Here is a 21,854-nt window from a genome sequence, read left to right as displayed (position 1 = left end):
ACCAATTTTCTCATAAATAAATTTATTTATCAGATAAAATAAAAATAAATCTATTTTTCAATAAAAGACCAGCCCTTTATGGTTTTCCTCCATTATAAGAACAGAGTACCCATTTTTTCATAAACAAATTTATTTATCGGATAAAATAAAAATAAACCCATTTTTTAATAAAAGACCGGCTCTTTAGGACTTTCCTCCATTTTAGGAATAGAGTACCCATTTTTTCATAAACAAATTTATTTATCAGATAAAATAAAAATAAACCCGTTTTTTCAATAAAACACCAGCTCTTGATGACTTTCCTCCATTATAAGAACAGAGTACCCATTTTGAAGGCAAAAAGGAATTTGTTTATCGGATAAAATAAGATAAACTCATTTTTCAATAAAACATCAACTCTTTATGACTTTTCTCCATTATAAGAAAAGAGTACCCATTTTGTCATAAACAAGTAACTTCTTTAATTAGAAACCATCGACCCCTTACCAAAGACGATCAAATGCAGCTAGATGATTTTTTTGCAAGAAAGTTGCCAAAAGCAGCTTTGTGACTGTAGTTGCTACTTTTTTTTCAACCATTTTTTTAGCAAGAGGTATCATTAATGTCAATATTGAGATATAACAAAAATTTTATATGAAATAACAAATCAATTTGTCATTACAAATACAAAACGAGCAACAATATATTACAACCAATACTATCAACAGTACAAAGCACAAAGATAGTCAAATCAAATCCTAATTAGGCTTTAATATGTACAACCAAAATTGTCAGGAATAACAAATGCTAAGATAGACCCTGTGCCGATATACAATGAGTATCATGTTTGCATTAATTGGCGAAGTCCATAATCGAAGTAGCTTGTAAGAGCTTCATGGCCAGGTTTACTACAATCCACCATCAACCTACATAGTCCAATGGAAAAAAAATTATTAAACAGAAATTTACATTGGTAGTTAGATAAATTAAACTTGCATTAGCCTACATATATCAAAGACGTTATGTTTTAATTGCTTTAAAAGATTCACTCACTTAGAGTTCAAGTCAACATTCATGTATTATTTTAGTAAATGGAAAATTAGCCTTTGGTTCCCCATGTGTGAGTTAACACAAGGAACCTCCTCTATAGTCGCGGGTTGCTTACAGCTTCCATGAATTCTTGTATTTCTTCTTCTGAAAGCTTGGATCCCAACCTAGATAACCCAGTTTTGAGATCTTCATAAGTAATGGTACCACTTCTATCCATGTCCATGTTGTTGAACATTTGTCTCAACCCCTTGATTTCTTCTTCTGAAAGGTTTTCTGCAATAACCTTCCAGTAATTTCATGTTTCAGCTATCAATAACTCTAGAAAGAAGAATCATAAAGCAACTGTAGAAGGGAAAGTACTCTTATGAATGACTGTCAAATGTATTCACTAGTTCATTATGGAAACCGCGCTGTCCAAAGAAATTTACATATCGATTCATTACTTTTAAAGCTAGCTTTTTCAGCTTGTTCATTGCTCTAAATTGCTTCATCTTTATTTGCACAACACTGTCAATAGGCGTATCTGATGCTTCACCACCTTCCTTGAGCCATTGATGTTCTGGTTCATATATGTTTAGCCAAATTTAGATGATGATCTGAATTATAGGTATGCAATTATTTGGAGGATGTAAACGTTATATACTATTTTCTTTCCAAGAAGCACAATACAGACAGTGTTAACTACTGCCACTACATGGAGTGTTATACTCCATACGCTATTTACTCTCTGTACAATATATAATAGTTTCTTTACAGCAACAGGTAAACAGAGCCAAATGACTTGAGAAGGACAGAAAATAATAATATTGAAGGTCAAAAGTTTTTACTATTTACCAAGGGCTTCGGCAGCGGTGATCCTTTTCTGAGGATCCATTGTTAACATTTTCCTAACAAGATCCTTTGCACCAGACGATATTGAAGGCCAGGGAGAGCTTTGGAAATCAAGGCGCCCCGCTAGGATTTCATCAAAAATGCCTTTGTCGTTCTCTGAAGCACAAGCCAATATCACTCAGTATAGCAACTTAAAAGCTAAATAGCAAAAATTAATTCCAGGTGCTAGAATTTAATTCATTCTTCATTGCAGCGTAAGAGAATTAGGGGGTTTGGGACAGCAAAAGGGGGTTTGGGACAACAAAAGGGGACAATTAGGGCTGGGCAACGAGAGGTACGAAGGAATGAAAACGAGAGTGGTAAAGAGAGGAGATTGAACAATACAACAAAGCAGGGAAAAAATCAAATCGTGGAAGGAAGAATTCTAGTATGAAAATATGTTGGAGACTACCTAAAATCTTAGATCTGAAATTTTGACGGGTCGTTTTCATTTTGCCTTCCAGTAAGACCCCCTTCTCTACTCCAACTGAGATGCCCATTCACTCTAATCCACTGAGGTAGAAGCCTACAATTTTAAAAAGTTTATCTTGCGATAGTTAAATTGACCAAAAATGCAAGAAACAAGCAATTGACAAAACAAAGATGAAAATAACATATCTGCTTAAAAAACCTGCACCATCGCTTTTCCTTGAAGTCTGCCATTGCATCGGAAGGGTCTTTAAAGTGTGTCCATGATTGTATAAATTCAGATCTGGATGCTAGAGAGGAAGAGAGGAACCATATGTCTATGGGAAACTGAAAATTGATAGAGAGGGAAAGAGAGATAAAAGGAGAAAGGTGTAGGGGAGGTTGCGATTGAACTTTCGAGGGCTCTGATCTGAGAACAATATTTGGGAAAGTAGCCTTGCAAGTATGGAAGACTTGGAATTCATGTGGTGCTACGCTTGAAAAGTGTTGTGCTGGGAATGGTTAAAAAATTTTCAATGCGCGGCTCTGCTAAAAATTGGAAATGAGCAAAATTTTGAAATTTTCACAAAAAAACACCTATGATTTCTCACCAATAACATAGAAACTTTGGCCCACTAGATTCAATATTTGGAGGGAAGCTTTCCCGCAATTCTTTTGGCGAGAATTTTAACCGAAAAAAGTCCTTGCCCTCGCAGAGTATATGATGGCTCCAATTTTTGGTGAAGTTTTGTCCTTTTCCTTGCTATAAGCCTCTTAATAGCGTCAACCTTTCTACTTCTTGCTAAAGTTGTTGTCGCTAATACCCTTTTTTGTTGTAGTGAACGGAGGAAAACTATAAAGAATTGGTGTTTTATTGAAAAATATATTTATTTTTTCATCCAATAAATAAATTTATTTATGAAAAAATGGGTACTTTGTTCTTCTAATAGAGGAAAACTATAAAGAGTTGGTGTTTTATTGAAAAAACGGGTTCATTTTTATTTTATTCGATAAATAATATTTTTTTAGAAAAATGGGTACTATATTCTTATAATGGAGGAAAGTCATAAAGAACTAGTTTTTTATTGAAAAAAGAGTTTATTTTTATTTTATTTGATAAACAAATTTGTTTATGGCAAAATGAATACTCTCTTCTTCTAAGGGAAGAAAGCCATAAAGAGCTGATGTTTTATTGAGAAACGGGTTTATTTTTATTTTTTCGATAAATAAATTTTTTTATTCGATAAATAAATTTGTTTATAGCAAAATGGGTGCACAGTTCTTATAAAAGAGAAAAGGCATAAAGAGTTAGAATTTTATTGAAAAACGGGTTTATTTTTATTTTATCCGATAAATAATTTTTTTTTAGGAAAAGGAGTACTTTGTTCTTATAATGGAGGATGGGTGCACAGTTCTTATAAAAGAGAAAAGGCATAAAGTGTTAGAATTTTATTGAAAAACGGGTTTATTTTTATTTTATCCGATAAATAATTTTTTTTTAGGAAAAGGAGTACTTTGTTCTTATAATGGAGGAAAGCGATAAAGAGTTGATTTTTTATTGGAAAACAAGTTTATTACAATTTTATTCCAGCCAACTGTGACCCATTTTCCCACTAACCTAAGGTTGACGGACTAAATCATTGAGTTCGTTAACCACAGTCAAAATTAACACAGAAGCAACTGACTCAAATCACTCAATCCTTTATGGTTTATACCAAATTAATACTAGAAAGCTTATTTGAAATAACAATAAAATATTTTATAAATGATTAAAACTTAGTACATTAGTTAGTAAGTACTCGTAACATACTTGTATAATGCATGATTATATGTATAATTTAATATTCTTTTGTACTTATATATTTTAAAATATTCTGTGAAAAATATTTTGACCTTTCACATGACCTTAGAAAATAATAAAATTTTATCGTATTATAAAATAATAATTTTATTTTATTATATTCATAGGTGTTAAATTATAAAAATTGTGATATAGAAACAAGTGATATTCTACGTGTAACTAGGAAGATTTGTTGTTATTGTTATCCAAACTTTCAAACTTTTCAAAAATTGAAAATGAATACAAACTTATGATAAGACAAAATTTTATTATATATTTTACAAGGTTACTTTTCATAGTATTTTAAAATATATAAATACAAAAAATATTAAATTATACATATAATCATTTATTAAACAGGTATATTATGAGTACTTACTAACTAAGATTTATCCCCACATTTGTATAGTTTGTTGTGACAGTCAGGTTTATCCCCACGTTTGTTTGAGTTTTGATTACAATGGATATAAGCTATTCCCTCCAAACCTCAAATTTTGAATTATAACATTCAACCAAAACATGCTCAACCTCTCAGGCTCGGTCATACAAGCACAGTTAGTGTGAATATCCGTACTACACACGGTGCTTACATTATTAAAATAAATCAAAAGATTATACCATTTTAATTTGAAAAAAGTTAAAAAAATTATACCAACATAATTAAAATTTAAGATTTGTCTAACAATAGTTCAAAGTATGAAAAAAACTGTAAATCATTCAAGAATTGTGTTTTTACAAAAGATGGATCTTAAGATAATAATAATAATTTACATTAGAAAATGAATGATATATGGATAGAAATAAATGTAATTGCATGTTTTTTTATTTTAAAATGAAATACTTACCAATATTATGCATTCGATTTGATAATCTTATATATATGCATTATGAGAATATATATATATATGTATATGTGTGTGTGTGTGTGAATTAACTACCTTTGAATTAATTTTTATTAAAAAAATTATTTATTTTTAATGCCTTTATAATTTGTGAATGATTGTGAGAGTAAAATATATTATGACAATAAGATACGTTGAATTGTGAAAATTGTAATTTAAACAGGCTCCTAAATTTTGGATATTTGACTTTCGTAGTTGCGAATTTCTTAAATTAACGGTTAGTTATTACTCTAAGTGATATGATAAGTGTCAGTAATAAATGTGAGATGTGAATTGAAATTTGCAGATATCATTTTACAGGGGTGGTTATTATCCGTTAATTAAAGTTTAGGAATTTGAATTTTATGGGGTAGTGGAAAAAACATGAGGAAAATGTGGAAAAAATATAAGCATGATTATAGGATTTGTAGGGCCGGTTACATGATTAGTTAAGAGATAAATATTTTTTAATTATAAAAATGTAAAATTCTATTAAAATAGCATTCAGACTTTTGATAATTTTGGAAGCTCCTTATCCAAAACCCCCTCAGCAATTCATATAGATATAGATACTAAACGATAGTTATGATAGCGAAATAGTTTTTACCTGATATAACATGTTGTTGCACTTTTAGCGATCATTTAATTTATTGTTGGACCTATTCACCTAAATAAAATAACACCTAAAATTATAGAAGTAAGTTTTCTATCTAAAATAGTAAGTTAAGTGTAATAGATTAGTAACTTTTATACCTCAAAAGGTAAATTGGAATAAATATTAAACTTAATTTTTAAATAAATAGATTACTACTTGATATCCCAAACTTACTTTTAAAATAGTAAGTTTAGTTCAAATAACAGTAAGTTTTTATACATAAATAGTAATTCTTACTAATAACATGGCAATAAAAATGATTAAGGATCAAAATTTACCATTTTTTGGAATGCATGTACAATTTTTACATTAAAACCTTATCTCAAAGTAGTATTAGGAAGTTTATTTGAAATAATGATAAGATGTTTTTATTAATGATTCAAACTTAATACCTTAGTTAGTAAGCACTCATAATATACCTTAGTAAGTTTAATTCAAGTAATAGTAAGTTTTTATACATAAATAGTAATTATTACTAATAACATGGCAAATTTGATTAATAATCAAGATTTATTGATTTATGGGACGCATGTACTATTTTACTTTAAAACTTATCTCAAACTAGTATTAGGAAGCTTATTTGAAATAACGATAAGATGTTTTATCAATGATTAAAGTTTAGTACCTTAGTTAGTAAGTACTCATAATATACTCGTATCATACATGATTATGGGTATAATTTAAAATTTTTTGTACTTATATATTTTAAAATACTATGAAAAATAGTATGAACTAAACCTACTCTCCAAAAAGTAAATTTCGGATATGCAGTAGTAATTTATTTTTAAAAAATTTAAGTTGCATATTTATTTCAATTTACGCTTGAACATACATCGATCGGTGCTCTCTGGATACGTCCAAACTCCAATGAATGCCTTTAAACTAAATTCTAATCAAAGTAGTATCCAAAATGTAATGATTCAGAGTAAAATGCCTATAAAACTTAGTACAAGGACAGCTAGTGTGAATATCCGTGCTATCCAAAATATTTATGTATTTTACATAAATATAATGATTCAGAGTAAAATGCCCATAAATAGATAGTGCTTTGTTGATGTAATGCCCATAATCGGTGGCCCTAGGATGGCTTTGTTTAGTAATTAGTACTGCTTACGCTTCCTCACAAATGTTTTATTCTTAGGCCCTTTATATTTAAGTTAATTCCGTGACATCCCAACACATTTTGAGCTTATGCAGTACACAATATTTCCAAACCCCGGTTATAGGTCTCCACTTGTTTTTGTACAAATATTCCCTTCTTGGTCTATACATGTCAGGTTGCAACGTGCCACCTTCTTTGCCATATGTTTTACTTTCCACACCTCTTCTTTGACTACTAAACATACTGCAGCAACATCCCGTAAACCATTAGGAGAAAAGCCACCATTGTTGGCCTTTTGAATTGCTTTTTCTATTTTGGGTTGACCGAATTGAAGAAACAAGAGAAAGACTCTCTCGTATGTTTTTGTAAACCATAAAGGGAGAAACAAACAAGGCCAGCCGCCATCGTTGACTGGTGCTTCTTGCTTTTGAATTTCGTTTGACAAAATTAAAGAGAGCACCAGACTCTCTTTTATGGGATGTTGCTGCGGTATGTTTAGGAATCAGAGAAGAGGTGTGGAAAGTTGCTGCGGTATGATTGTGACCACAAATGATAGGGGAAGTGTGGGTGATGGACACCTATAAAGGGCTTCTTTACCTGCAACCTGGAGGGCTGTTGGGTGTTGGGGGATTACAACTGCAAATGTAAAATGTGGAGTGCCTAAATTAGGCAACTTCCAAAGTGAGGGGATCGTACGCTGAAGTAAGGGCAGGGAAAAAAGGCGCGAAGCTTGGCGGATAAGCTAAACACAGTATGCATAGTAGTAAGGAAGAAGCGTGAAATCGGACGAAAGCATTGAAAAGTGAGGTTCTTTTAATAAACACCGATGTGTTTATTTTGTTTGCTTTCCGATAAATGAAGTACCCAATTTAAGAAAATTGGGTACTCCTGACCGTATGATGGACGAAAGCCATAAAGAGCTGGTCGTTTATAAGACAACGGGTTTAACTATACTTTTTTTTCTTATAAATACATTTCTATTTAAGGCACCTTGCTACTCTGTTCGTGTAACGGTCCAAAAGACATAAAGAACTGGTCTTTTATTCAACAACGGGATTATTTTCATTTTATCTGATAAAACATTGTGTCTTTAAGGCACCTTGGGTATTATGTTGTTGTAAGAGAGGAAAGCCATAAAGAGTTGAAACTTTTAAATTGAAACACACGTTTGAATATATGAAAGGGCCTCTACGGAAAATGGGTTTAATCTTTACTTATAATGGGGGAAAGCCATATAGAACTGGTTTTATTATCGAAAAATGCATTTCAATATAATGTTGTCAGATAAATAAATATTTATTTAAGGAAAATGGGTACTCCGTTCTTATACTTTTTTTCGATAAATACTTTTATACATTTCTATTTATTAGTAAGAATTACTATTTATGTATAAAAACTTACTATTATTTGAACTAAACTTACTCTTTTAAAAGTAAGTTTGGGATATAAAGTAGTAATCTACTTATTTAAAAATTAAGTTTAATATTTATTCCAATTTACCTTTTGAGGTATAAAAGTTACTAATCTATTAGGCTTAACTTACTATTTTAGATAGGAAACTTACTTCCATAATTTTAGGTGTTATTCTATTTAGGTGAATAGGTCCAACAATAAATCAAATGATCGCTAAAAGTGCAACAACATGTTATATTAGGTAAAAACTATTTCACTACCATAACTATCATTTAGTATATCTATATGTATTGCTGAGAGGGTTTTGGATAGGGAGCTTCCAAAATTGTCAAAAGTTTGAATGCTATTTTAATAGAATTTTACATTTTTATAATTAAAAAATGTTTATCTCTTAACTAATCATGTAACCGCTCCTACAAATCCTATAATTATGCTCATATTTTTCCCACATTTCCCGCACGTTTTTTTCACTACCCTGTAAAATTCAAACTCCTAAACTTTAACTAACAGATAATAACCACCCCTGTAAAATGATATCTGCAAATTTCAATTCACATCTCACATTTATTACTGACACTTATCATATCACTGATAGTAATAACTAACCGTTAATTTAAGAAATTCGCAACTACGAAAGTTAAATATCCAAAATTCAGTAGCCTGTTTAAATTACAATTTTCACAATTCAACGTATCTTATTGTCATAATATATTTTACTCTCACAATCATTCACAAATTATAAAGGGATTAAAAAATAAATAAATTTTAATAAAAAATTAATTCAAAGGTAGTTAATTCACACACACACACGCATACATATATATACATATATTTTTTTTTCATAATATAAACTAAAATTATAAAAAATTAGGAGGGCTAACTTTTTTTTACACAAATATTTACACAATATGAATTAAAATTTTTAAAACTTTGAAAAGAAGGGACCTATGGCCCCGATTAGCCCCTATTAGTTTGGGAGTGTTTGGATAGCAGATTTTTTCAAATAATATTTTGCTTATATTATAAACACATTTTTTAATCCATTTTTTTATCTCACATACATCATATCACAAAAAGTGCTATCATAATTATTTCAAATAATATTTTAAATAACACTCTATCCAAACAAATTTCAATAGCGTCTTAGTTCCAAACCTGCAAGATTACAAAAGAGAAAATAACTTATCACAAAATGAATTTTACACTATGGTGATCCCACCCAAATGTAGTTATTTCACGCACACACGTACATATATATACTTATATATTCTCATAATATAAACTAAATTTATAATAAATTTGGAGGACCAGTTTTATTTTTCACAAATATTTATATAATTTAAAATTTTTAAAACTTGGGGAGGAGGGCTATGACCTCCATTAGCCCCCATTGGTTCCATTATTGATTTCAACAGTATCTTAATTTCAAACCTGTAAGATTACAAAGAAAAAAAATAACTAATCACAAAGCGAATCCCACACCATAGTGATCCCAATGAAATATTTTAAAAAGATTCAGCAAGTTCACTTCAAAAAAATACAAGTCTTGCTGAACTTTTTTTGTAGTACGAATTCTTCAAAATTCAATAGAATTAATTAAACCACCAATATTAATTTTTATACTAAAAGTTGATTGGTGTAAAAAATATTCGCACCTTTGTACAAGATTATCAAATCGAATGCATAATATTGGTAAGTATTTCATTTTAAAATCAAATAAAACATGCAATTACATTTATTTCTATCAAAATATCATTCATTTTCTAATATAAATTATTATTATCATTTTAGGATTCATCTTTCGCAAAAACACAATTCTTGAATGATTTACAGTTTTTGTCATATTTTGAACTATTGTTAGTCAAATCTTAAATTTTAATTATGTTGGGATAATTTTTTTAACTTTTTTCAAATTAAAATGGTATAATCTTTTAATTTATTTTAATAATGTAAGCACCGTGCGTAGTATGGATATTCACACTAGTTGTCCTTGTATGACCGAGCCTGAGAGTTTGAGCATGTTTTGGTTGAATGTTATAATTCAAAATTTGGGGTTTGGAGGGAATAGGTTATATCCATTGTAATCAAAATACAAACAAATGTGGGAATAAGCCTGGTTGTCACAACGAACTATATAAAGTGAATTTTTTTATTTATTTGCACAATGCTACCTTATTTTTACATGCATCAGAATGGATTGATTACAAGTTGCATTTGCTTGCCTTTTGCTAGAATTTTGGCTAATTAACAAATTATACTAATTGTAGAAAAGTAAGTTTGTAATCATTTTCAATTTTTAAAAAGTTTGAAAGTTTGGATAACAATAACAACAAATCTTCCTAGTTACATGTAGAATATCACTTGTTTCTATATCACAATTTTTATAGTTTAACACCTATGAATATAATAAGATAAAATTATTATTTTATAATACGATAAAATTTTATTATTTTCTAAGGTTATGTGAAAGGTCAAAATATTTTTCACAGAATATTTTAAAATATATAAGTACAAAAGAATATTAAATTATACATATAATCATATATTATACAAGTATGTTACGAGTACTTACTAACTAATATACTAAGTTTTAATCATTTATAAAATATTTTATTGTTATTTCAAATAAGCTTCCTAGTATTGATTTAGTATAAGTCATAAAGGATTGAATGATTTGAGTCAGCTACTTCTGTGTTAATTTTGACTGTGGTTAACAAACTCAATGATTTAGTCCGTCTAACTTAGGTTAGTGGGAAAATGGGTCACAGTTGGCTGGAATAAAATTATAATAAATCCGTTTTTCAATAAAAAAATGAACTCTTTATGACTTTCTTCCATTATAAGAACAGAGTACCCATTTTTCTAAAAAAAATTATTTATTGGATAAAATAAAAATAAACCCTTTTTTCAATAAAATCCTAACTCTTTACGCCTTTCCTCTATTATAAGAACCGTGTACCTATTTTGCCATAAATAAATTTATTTATCAGATAAAAAATTATTTATCGAAAAAATAAAAATGAACCCGTTTCTCAATAAAACATCAGTTCTTTATGGCTTTCCTTCCTTATAAGAAAAGAGTATCCATTTTGTCATAAATAAATTTGTTTATCGAATAAAATAAAAATAAACTCTTTTTTCAATAAAAATCAATTCTTTTTGACTTTCCTCCATGATAAGAATATAGTACCCATTTTTCTAAAAAAAATATTATTTATTGAATAAAATAAAAATGAACCTGTTTTTCAATAAAATACCAACTCTTTATAGTTTTTTTCTATTATAAGAACAGAGTACCCATTTTTTCATAAATAAATTTATTTATCGGATGAAAAAAAATATATTTTTCAATAAAACACCAGTTCTTTATAACTTTCCTCCGTTTACTAAAACAAAAAGGGTATTAACGACAACAACGTTAGCAAGAAGTAGAAAGCTTGACACTATTAAGAGACTTATAGCAAGGAAAAGGACAATAATACCTTATCAAAAATTGGAGCCAAAATGAGTGCGGGAAAGCTTGTGACGCCCCCACTTCTCCCTAAGGCGAACCAAAGGGTATCCGCGGAACGCCTGCCCAGCTCTCGCCAGGACTCACTACAATCCATCATTCAAGAGCTCGAAATACTATAAGTAACTTCAATACATAATTAAAGTACTTCAAATATCTTACACTTACAACTATGTAGCTTTCAAACTTAAATACAATCCAACGGAAAAGAGTACTATAGCCATCCGTTATAATGTAACTCAAAGTCTTCAAAAGAGAACAATCTAGTACTACTCACGAGCACCCTTGGTCTCGAACCCTGTAAAAGAAATCCACAACGTGGTATGAGCTACACAGCCCAGTGAGATTCCAAGACACTCTAACAGTTCAAATAAATCAAGTAAGTTGGGCATATCATATGCATGGTTCAAGGTTACACAATGGCATGTTATCATGAGGTGATAATCATTGTACGGGTAATTTGAGACATTTATCATGGTATGAGACATTAGCATGTATAGTTCACGAGTGATTGGAGCTTATTACAGGCATAGCTCAGGATTTCATGTTGGCATTTTAGCACGAAACAATCATCATGATACCAGGTAAACATATACTGTAGGATACGGTGTTCCAGTGGAACTCTATCGGTCATCTGCACCTTATGACTTCCGGATCCCCTCAGTTTGACTGGCCATCACCTTATCCCTCCAGTGGTAATACTCGAGTATACCGAAACGGTGTCCCAAGGTTCCAACCTACCCGACCGAGCCCAGTCCTGGCTCGAGTAGGTTAGTAACGATGAGCAGGGCCCAATTCAGCTTAGAGCTTACAACATGCACAAGTAATCAAGTAATTCGGCAAAAGGTAAAATTCATCATTTGAGTAGGTCGAGTGAGGTAAAGTACACACTCGCCTAACAATGATGGACAACTTCATATAACATGCGATTCATGATAATCAAGTGATCAAGTAAGTTGGTGATTACGTAAGCAGATAATCAAGTAAGCAAGTAGCCGAATAGATTAGAAAACGGTAAGTAAACATGGTTAACGGTAAACGGTTAACGGTGGTAATTACGGTTAATTGGTAGACATATGTCATTTTAATAGGCCACCATTGGCCGTTTTCACTTTTTCCACATAAGAGTCGAGGAGATTCACTCCAACCGACTTATGCTGTCATAGCATAATTAATCATTTAAACACATCATGTAGATATGCTCTCCAAGCATTTCATATCTAATATTTCAAGTAATCACATAAATATGCTCTTTAAGCATTTCATATCGAATAGTTCAAATATACATATTTCAGGTATTTCATGTCGAGTAATTCAAGTATACCTTATTCAGATATGCATGAGTGTGGTAAATACTTAACATATAGCACTTAACACTTAATAATCATGGGTTATGCATGTCATAGACTTATTCCAATTACGTATTCCTATATGGAACACTCACCTATAGCAACAAGAGAGTAATACTCAAACAAATGTCTAGACGTCCACTTCGAGTTCCTCTTGAAGGTCCCCTTGAGCGCCTGGGCAAATAACCATCAACTATTATACACTATCACTTAGAACCCCTACTTATCAAAGAAGGTTATACAATCTAAGGGGAATTCATTAATTGGGCCTTAATTATTAATAATCGAGGCTCAAGAGTAAAGTTTTAAAGTCTAAAGAGAGAGACTAATATTTTTCATGAAATCGAGTTCAAAATGTTCAATCGGTATCGAGAAAAGAAGGCAAGTTTCCAAAATCTCATTTTCTAAGAAATTGACAAATTTCAGCTTTGGGTGTCAATTTTAGAAAAATCGTATCTTGCACTATGTAGGTCCAAAATTGGAAAGCTTGATACCGTTGGAAACTTCTTCAAAAGCGCTAAAAGTTCCTAGAAGATACTTTTCCATGATTCCAAACAGAAGGTATTCAAAAATTGACTCAAAGTTGCTGCTTGGGACCATTTAGACAGTTTCGGGGTTGGTTTTTGACCATCTTTGAAAATCCGGCAAAATTCATACAATACGAACTAACCTCCGAAATTTAGAACTCAATTAGAGCTACAATCAAAGTTTAAAACAAACAAACGGTACAAGAATTGAAGTTTTGAGCGCCAAGATATAGCAGCTCAAAGTTGGCTAAAAATTCCTCCTCGATCAAGAATTTCCAGATTTAAACATGAACTTTGGGACTTTGTTTGAACATCTAAACAGACTCGGAATGGCACCAAATTTGGTATGATTATACTACCATATAAGGGCTATTCCTCTGTCAAATTTCATAGAAAAATATGCACGGAAAGTCACTTAACAAAATCACTCAAGTTTCCAAATTTTTAAGGCAAAGCTGCCTCGTGTATGAAAATTTCCTTTTCTAAACTTTTGACCAAGGGAAGATACCTAAAACATGTCTCGTTTATGATAATCAGGTCTAGCAAGAATTCAAAATACATTTGATAGGTGATTTACATCAAGAATTTCGAAATAACAAGTCCCAAGTCATTGTTAGTTTCAAATCTGTCCAAGTGGAAAAATTCTATCACTGTAGCCGTTTCAAACTTTGGCCACAACTCACTCAATTCAACTTGGAATTGGGCGTGGTTGATGGCGTTGGAAATCTCTCTCATAAATATGAATTTTATCAGAAGAAACCATTTTGACATTCTATCCATAAACAGCTCGTTTTTGAGAATCAAGATACAAGTCCTGTCCTGTCTCCTGGAGAGAAACAAAACAGGACAGTGATTTTCAATCGAATGGTGTGGCTCACTCAAGTGGAACCAGAACATGAAATTGATACCAATGGAAAGCTGGGAATTTCTAGTTTCCAATGCCACAAACGGCACTTGATTTCGACATCGGAGCAAAGAGTTATAGCCGATACAAAATGACTGCCTGGACAATACGGGATTCATTTTCCAGTTTTGCTAACTTTGGAAATCAACTCATTTGACCAACCAAATCATGTTATTTTTCAATGAAATTTTGTACACACTCACAATAACATGTAAACAATATAATCAAGTCATTAGAACCTCAAAATTGTGCACAAAAATGGTCGGACAAGGCAGGGGTAAAACGGTCACTTTTGCTCCAAGCACCTCCTATGATTTTCTACCAACAATACAACATTAATCCACTAATTTAAGCACTAAACCACCATTAAATCCATCATCAAGCATGAGATCAGTCCTCAAGACAAAGGTGGGAGTTCATAGAGCCCACCCATTTCATTTTACACCATAAACAAGCTACCCAAATGCAAATACTACCTTATACATGCAAGATGATCTTCATAAAGCAAGATTTAAGTGTTGGATTAACACCTACTTGATTAGAGGATGAAGGCAGAAATTTCGGCCCCTTAGATGCTCAAGAAAACCATGGATAGCAGCTCCTTTTCTTAGCTCAATGGGATCTCTAAATGTTTAGTTAAGTGTAGTTCGAATTTGGAGTGAATTGGAAGAGGTTTGATGAAGATTTGATGAAGGAAAAATGAAGAACTTGGTCTTGTTTTTCCTTGGAGTTGCACGGCTGGAATGAAGAAGGAAAAGAGGAGTTGCACGGCTGTTTGAGGTGATAAAGTGGAGGGTTTTGATCTGGTGTGATGCACCCATGTGAAACTAAAATGTGTGGCTCTCATTGATTCAAAGGTTAACTCTTTTTCCCGCGCGTTTCGTGTTCGATTCCTCTCGAATTTGTTTCACTGGTGCACTAAACCTCTAATGCACTTATATTCATATAAATATTATTCACTCTCAATCGTCCCAAAATAAGGGTCTAAAGTTCCTGAATTTAAATCGCGCGTGTGAAAACGCGTATCTCCAATTTAAGCGCGATAACGCGAAACTTTCGAGAAATTCTTATAACGATAGTACTAATAACTATCACTTGAGTATTTAAACATTAAAATACCGAATTTAGGTCCATTGTACATGTCTCCAATATTCCAAACTTATTGTACTCTCAAGCGGATAAAATCTCCAAGCACTATTCACTATTTTTACTAAACGCGCTCCAGGAAATTAATTCGTGAAATGAGTTACTTTAAAAATATAACGAAGTTATATTACCATGCATTTAGGTCTAATAAGACTAGAAAATATTCCTCGAGGCAAATATCCAATTAAATAATTTATTAAGCCACAAATTAGGCTTAAAAATAATAGTTTTTACGAGTCCTCACAAAGCTTCCCTCCAAATTCTGATTCGAGTGGGCCAAAGTTTCATGTTATTGGTGGAAAATCATGGGTGCTTTTTTGTGAAAATTTCAAAATTTTGGTCCCTTTCAATGTTTAGCAGAGCCGCGCATTGAAAATTTTTTAACCATTCCCGGCACAGCACTTGTCAAGCGTAGCACCACATGAATTCCAAGCCTTCCATACTTGCAAGGCTACTTTTTCAAATATTGTTCTCAGATCAGAGCCCTCGAAAGTTCAATCGCAACCTCCTCTGCACCTTTCTCCTTCTATTTCTCTTTCCCTTTCTATCAATTTTCAGTTTTTCGTAGACATATGGTTCCCCTCTTCCTCTCTAGCACCCAGATCTAAATTTATACAATCATGGACACACTTTAAAGACCCTTCCGATGCAATGGCAAACTTCAAGGAAAAGCGATGGTGTAGGTTTTTTAAGTAGATATGTTATTTTCATCTCTGTTTTGTCAATTGCCTTTTTCTTGCATTTTTGGTCAATTTAACAATCGCAAGATAAACTTTTTGAAATTGTAAGCATCTACTTCAGTGGATTAGAATGAATGGGCATCTCGGTTGGAGTAGAGAAAGGGGTCTTACTGGAAGGCAAAATGAAAACTGCCCGTCAAAATTTCAGATCTAAGATTTCAGGTAGTCTCCAACATATTTTCATACAAGAATTCTTCCTTCCACGATTTGATTTTTCCCTGCTTTGTCGTATTGTTCAATCTCCTCTCTTTACCACTCTCTCTTCCATTCCTCCGTACCTCTCGTTGCCCAGCCCTAATTGTCCCCTTTTATTGTCCCAAACCCCCTGTATCTTACACAATTTTTGAATGCTAAACACTGATTATGACATGTTCTAAGATTGAAGCCTTATTTATTCAGTGACTTAACTGAAATTTTGGATGATTTTCTACTCCGATTGGTGTTAGGATTGATGGTGTAGGTGATTTTGCTTGTCTTTGGACTGGTTTGTGATGCTTCATCATTATCTATTGTTTTGTGTTTCAGTGTTGTAGGACCATTCGTGAAGCATATTTTTTCCCTTCCTTTGGGCTAATTCTAATGCTTTTATTGCGCTGCATGTGATTCTCTTAGGTGATAACTTCTCCTCCTCCTGAATGTTTGTGCAAGTTTTAATGCATTTGATTTTTTTGCTATTTGATGATTTAATTTTATTGTTTATTTCTTAACTAAAGATCTAGAAAATAGAATATAGTTTTCTTTTAAGTGAACATACTGGACAAAAATAATAAAGATTAGAAAAAAGGATCTCATTGGCTATTTGCACCTTAGAAGCCTTGTTGGCAGTAAAATGTAATTCCTTTTTTCAAGTTCATTTCATGCTTTCTAAGTTCGAATGTTAAGCTTGCTTAGCTACTTCTCAATTTTGAATGAACTGCAATGGGTGAATGCATTTACGATTTTTGTGTTAAAGGAAACAGTCTTGGCGTTACTTTGCAATTGATTTCATGTTAATTGGGGTCATAATGATTTCTTCATCTTAAGTACATGCTACCAACTTGTAGTTTGAAATTCAGTTCACATTTTGTACTTGTGGTTAATAAAAGTGATCCTTAGCATTTTTTTAAAGTCCCTCATTTTCATTTCTTTTCATGCAACAATATAAGGATCAATGTCCTAGTTGATATATTAGGCTAATGCAGGTTTAATTTATCTAACTATCAATGTAAATTTCTGTTTAATAATTTTTTTTTTCATTGGACTCTGTAGGTTGATGGTGGATTGTAGTAAACCTGGCTATGAAGCTCTTACAAGCTACTTCGATTATGGATTTCGCCAATTAATGCAAACATGATACTCATTGTATATCGGCACATGGTCTATCTTAGCATTTGTTATTCCTGACAATTTTGGTTGTACATATTAAAGCCTAATTAGGATTTGATTTGAGTATCTTTGTGCTTTGTACTGTTGATAGTATTGATTGTAATATATTGTTGCTCGTTTTGTATTTGTAATGACAAATTGGTTTGTTATTTCGTATAAAATTTTTGCTATATCTCAATATTGACATTAATGATACCTCTTGCTAAAAAAATGGTTGAAAAAAAGTAGCAACTACAGTCACAAAACTGTTTTTGGCAACTTTCTTGCAAGAAAATCATCTAACCGCATTTGATCATCTTTAGTAAGGGGTCGATGGTTTCCAATAAAACACCAGCTCTTTGTGGCTTTTCTCCATAAAGTTTTTATTTTTTTTTCACGGAAGTAATTTATTACTTGGATAAAATCAGAAACTCCATTATAAGAAAGGGTTTGGAGGGAATAAGTTGTAAGCGATCCATGACAATTACCGTCCCTACACACATGTGAAGGAACAAGGGCCATGACAATTTGCTACATAAATTTATTTATGACAAAATGGACACTCTTTTCTTATAATGGAGAAATGTCATAAAGAGTTGGTGTTTTATTAAAAAATGAGTTTATTTTTATTTTATCCGATAAACAAATTCCTTTTTACCTTCAAAATGAGTACTTTGTTCTTATAATGGAGGAAAATCATAAAGAGCTGGTCTTTTATTAAAAAACGGGTTTATTTTTATTTTATCTGATAAATAAATTTGTTTATGAAAAAATTGGTTCTCTAATCTTAAAATGGGAAAAAGTCATAAAGAGCTGGTCTTTTATTAAAAAATGAATTTATTTTTATTTTATCTGATAAATAAATTTGTTTATGAGAAAATGGGTACTCTGTTCTTATAATGGAGGAAAGCCATAAAGAGCTGGTCTTTTATTAGAAAATGAATTTATTTTTATTTTATTCGATAAATAAATTTAGTTATGAAAAAATGGGTACTCTGTTCCTATAATGGATGAAAGCCATAAAGAGCTGGTCTTTTATGGGAAAGTGATACTTTACAGAAAGTGACCGCGATTTGGTTTATGAAATAATCCCAAATAAAAATTTAGAATGAATTTATTTGTTTTGAAAGTTATATAGCGGTCGTTAAAACTCCAGAGATTGACAAAAAAATTTTGGGGTTGCAGAAAGGCAGAGGGAAGAAGGAGAAGAATTGAGCTTTTTGTCCGTTGCAATTGTTCCATTAAAAATGACTCCATTCGATTTTACCCATTTTTTGTTGGGTAAAATCGTTGGTTCTTACGATCAATTCTTCATTTCCCGTCAATTGTCCTTAATTGGCCAAAATTACGAAAATTTGAGGATGCAATATGTTTGGGGTGAAACTTTGAGAATGAAATTGTTCAACCATCCAAATTTTGAGAATGAAAAGTGCATTTTTCCTATAAGATATTTAATCAAATGTTATTTCTTGTCTTAATTTTAGTTATGACTATACTACATATTTATTAAATAGACATACCTTTATAATTAAAGTTAATATTTGGTATTTTAGGATGCCATATATTTAAATAGATGAAAATTATTTTGAACATAACATATTAAAATAATTTTATTTGTCAATCATTTTGGCCCTTCCTCCAAGGAAAAAATATTGGTTTCGTCATTGCTTAGGAGAAAATTGGAGTCTATTGCTAACAAAAGATTGTGAAAATTTACCTTTATATCCTAATTATTTGAAAAAATCCAATAAAAAAATTTTGTAAAAGAAACCTTGTTTCTTACCAACAAATTAAGTAACTAATAAAATCACCTTTAATATTACTTTAACATATTTAATTTATGTTAAATACAAATTTTACCTGTTTCTCTTTTGTAAAAATATAGGTGTAACACTTTTTCAATTTTAGTTACAAACATTTATGTAGTTTACATAAATATAGTGATTCAGAGTAAAATGCCCATAAATAGCTTGTATTTTGTTCATGTAATGCTTAAAATTTTCATAAAGTGCTGGTACGTTATGGGCGCAATCTTTTTTACTTTCACATATTTAAAATTTGTAAAATGCAAAATCTACCAGTTTCCCTTTCGTAAAAATCTAAGTATAATACTGTTTCAATTTTAGTTACAGACATTTATGTATTTTACCTAAATATAATGATTCACAGTAAAATATCCATAAATAGTTAATATTTTGTTGATGTAATGCAAAAAATTCATAAAGAGCTGGTATGTTAAGGGCAAAAACTTTTTTACTTTCACATATTTAAAATTTGGTAAATACAAAATTTACTAGTTTCCCTTTTGTAAAAATATTAGTGTAACACTTTTTCAATTTTAGTTACAAACATTTATGTATTTTACATAAATGTAGTGATTCGGAGTGGAATGCTCATAAATAGCTAGCATTTTGTTCATGTAATGCAAAAAAATCATAAAGAGCAGGTATGTTATGGGCAATACGCTTTTTACTTTCACAAAAATCAGTTTATGTTTAATACAGAACAATCAATTTTCCTTTCGTAAAAATATTAGTGTAACAGTTTTTCAATTTTAGTTACAAATATTTATGTATTTTACATAAATGTTATGCTTCAGAGTAAAATGCCCATAAATAAAAAGTATTTTGTTGATGTAATGCCCATAAGTGGATAGTACTGCTTACGCTTCCTTTTCGGTGTTTTATTCGTAGGCCCATTATATTTATGTTAATTCCGTCACACCCCCATACATTTCAAACTTCTGCAGTACGCTATTCACATTTCCAAACCGCGGTTATAGGTCACCACTTGCCTTATTACAAATATTCATTCATTGTCCGTACCTGTCAGGTTGCTACGTGCCAGCTTCTTTCCCATATAACCCGAAAACTACTTCAACCCTCACGCTGCGCCTACCAAGTGGTGTTATACAAATATTACCGAGACTGACAGTGAAGATTTGATGAGGTTTCTGATCTCTGTAGGCACGGAACCATTAAAACATTTGATGACAGGTTGAGCTTTTGCAACTGTCATATTCCACAGGCTAGCTGGTATCGTGAAGATCAATCTGTTTCAAGGCTAGCTTTTCCTTATTCACCGAACATTCAGGAATTGCACCAATGAATAGATTTTGACTCAAACATAATTCTCCCAACCTGTGTATTTCACAGAAAGCGTCTAAGGATTCTCTCACTCCATTAGAGCTCAAGTCTAATATGTTGGCATATTAAATCAAGGCTAAAAATTAGAAATTTTCATATTATAATTTAGTAGTGTTTTAGTCAAGTTAGAATTTTAGTAATTCTATTGGAGTCAAGTTATGGTAGTTTTATTGTTTAGAAATTAGTATCTTATTAGGTAATTTCTTGTGATGTAAGACTTGCTTATCAAGTCATCCAATTTATAAATGGGGAGTCATATTATTATGTTTAGTTGAGAAGAGTGAATGATTGAGAGTCTTGTTCTTATAATGTGATTAATAGATTGTTATTGGTATTATTCTTCTTCTCTCACACATATTTTTATGCGTGTAAATTGCCTTCCCATATACATTAATTTTGTGAAATATATCTCCAATAAGTTTTTGGTAGAATTTTTGGATTCTACATCTGGCATCAGAGCCCCAGATTCAAGAAATTGATTTTGGGTTCCTGTACACGTTGAAGATGACCCAATTATGAGGATTAATTTTGGGTGTCTTTTGCTGTCAGAGTTAGAACATAAAAATTGCTGCAAAAAAATTATTTGATCGAGTTAGACCACAAGGTTAGCCGTGGAGTGTTTAGTTTCTAAAGATTGGACCATAAGATTGGTTCAAGAATTGTCAGATTGATTGCGAATCTTACGACAGACATAAGAGAAGAATCCTGTCAGTTGAATTGTGATTATGAAAATCACAAAGTGAATTGTCAATAAGTTGACATCAAATTGGGTGACGAAAAAAGTTTATCCAAATGCATGGATTATTTTTGCAAGTGAAAAGTAGATTAAGTGATGAGATAAATCTGTCTAGGTGCATGGAATATTGCAACAGCAAAAATCAAGGGCGATTATTGATTGTGATGGTAGTGAACCTGATCCAAGAGAGAGCTTGATTTAAGAGAGGCAATGTTGGCATATTAAATCAAGACTCAAAACTAGAAATTTTCAT

The 21,854-nt window shown here is 31.4% G+C and overlaps 3 long non-coding RNA genes across 3 annotated transcripts; 1 reads left to right on the top strand and 2 right to left on the bottom strand.

Moving 5' to 3' along the window:
• Nucleotides 1–677: 677 nt before the first annotated feature.
• Nucleotides 678–2,808, bottom strand: LOC113687265 (uncharacterized). The gene is made up of 3 exons (XR_011813901.1): nt 2,312–2,808; nt 1,864–2,016; nt 678–905 (listed from the first exon to the last, which is right to left on the bottom strand). It is a non-coding gene; the product is annotated as an uncharacterized lncRNA (long non-coding RNA).
• An 8,997-nt stretch (nt 2,809–11,805) lies between these two features.
• LOC113688493 (uncharacterized) lies at nt 11,806–15,246 on the bottom strand. Its single transcript, XR_003447974.2, has 3 exons — nt 15,024–15,246; nt 13,154–13,232; nt 11,806–12,007 (listed from the first exon to the last, which is right to left on the bottom strand). It is a non-coding gene; the product is annotated as an uncharacterized lncRNA (long non-coding RNA).
• An 838-nt stretch (nt 15,247–16,084) lies between these two features.
• Nucleotides 16,085–17,930, top strand: LOC140006263 (uncharacterized). The gene is made up of 2 exons (XR_011813900.1): nt 16,085–16,537; nt 17,624–17,930. It is a non-coding gene; the product is annotated as an uncharacterized lncRNA (long non-coding RNA).
• Nucleotides 17,931–21,854: the final 3,924 nt, after the last annotated feature.

The sequence above is a fragment of the Coffea arabica genome, chromosome 5e, assembly GCF_036785885.1.
Source record: "Coffea arabica cultivar ET-39 chromosome 5e, Coffea Arabica ET-39 HiFi, whole genome shotgun sequence".
Classification (NCBI taxonomy): Eukaryota; Viridiplantae; Streptophyta; class Magnoliopsida; order Gentianales; family Rubiaceae; genus Coffea; species Coffea arabica.
This window is presented reverse-complemented; position numbering and strand designations above follow the sequence as displayed.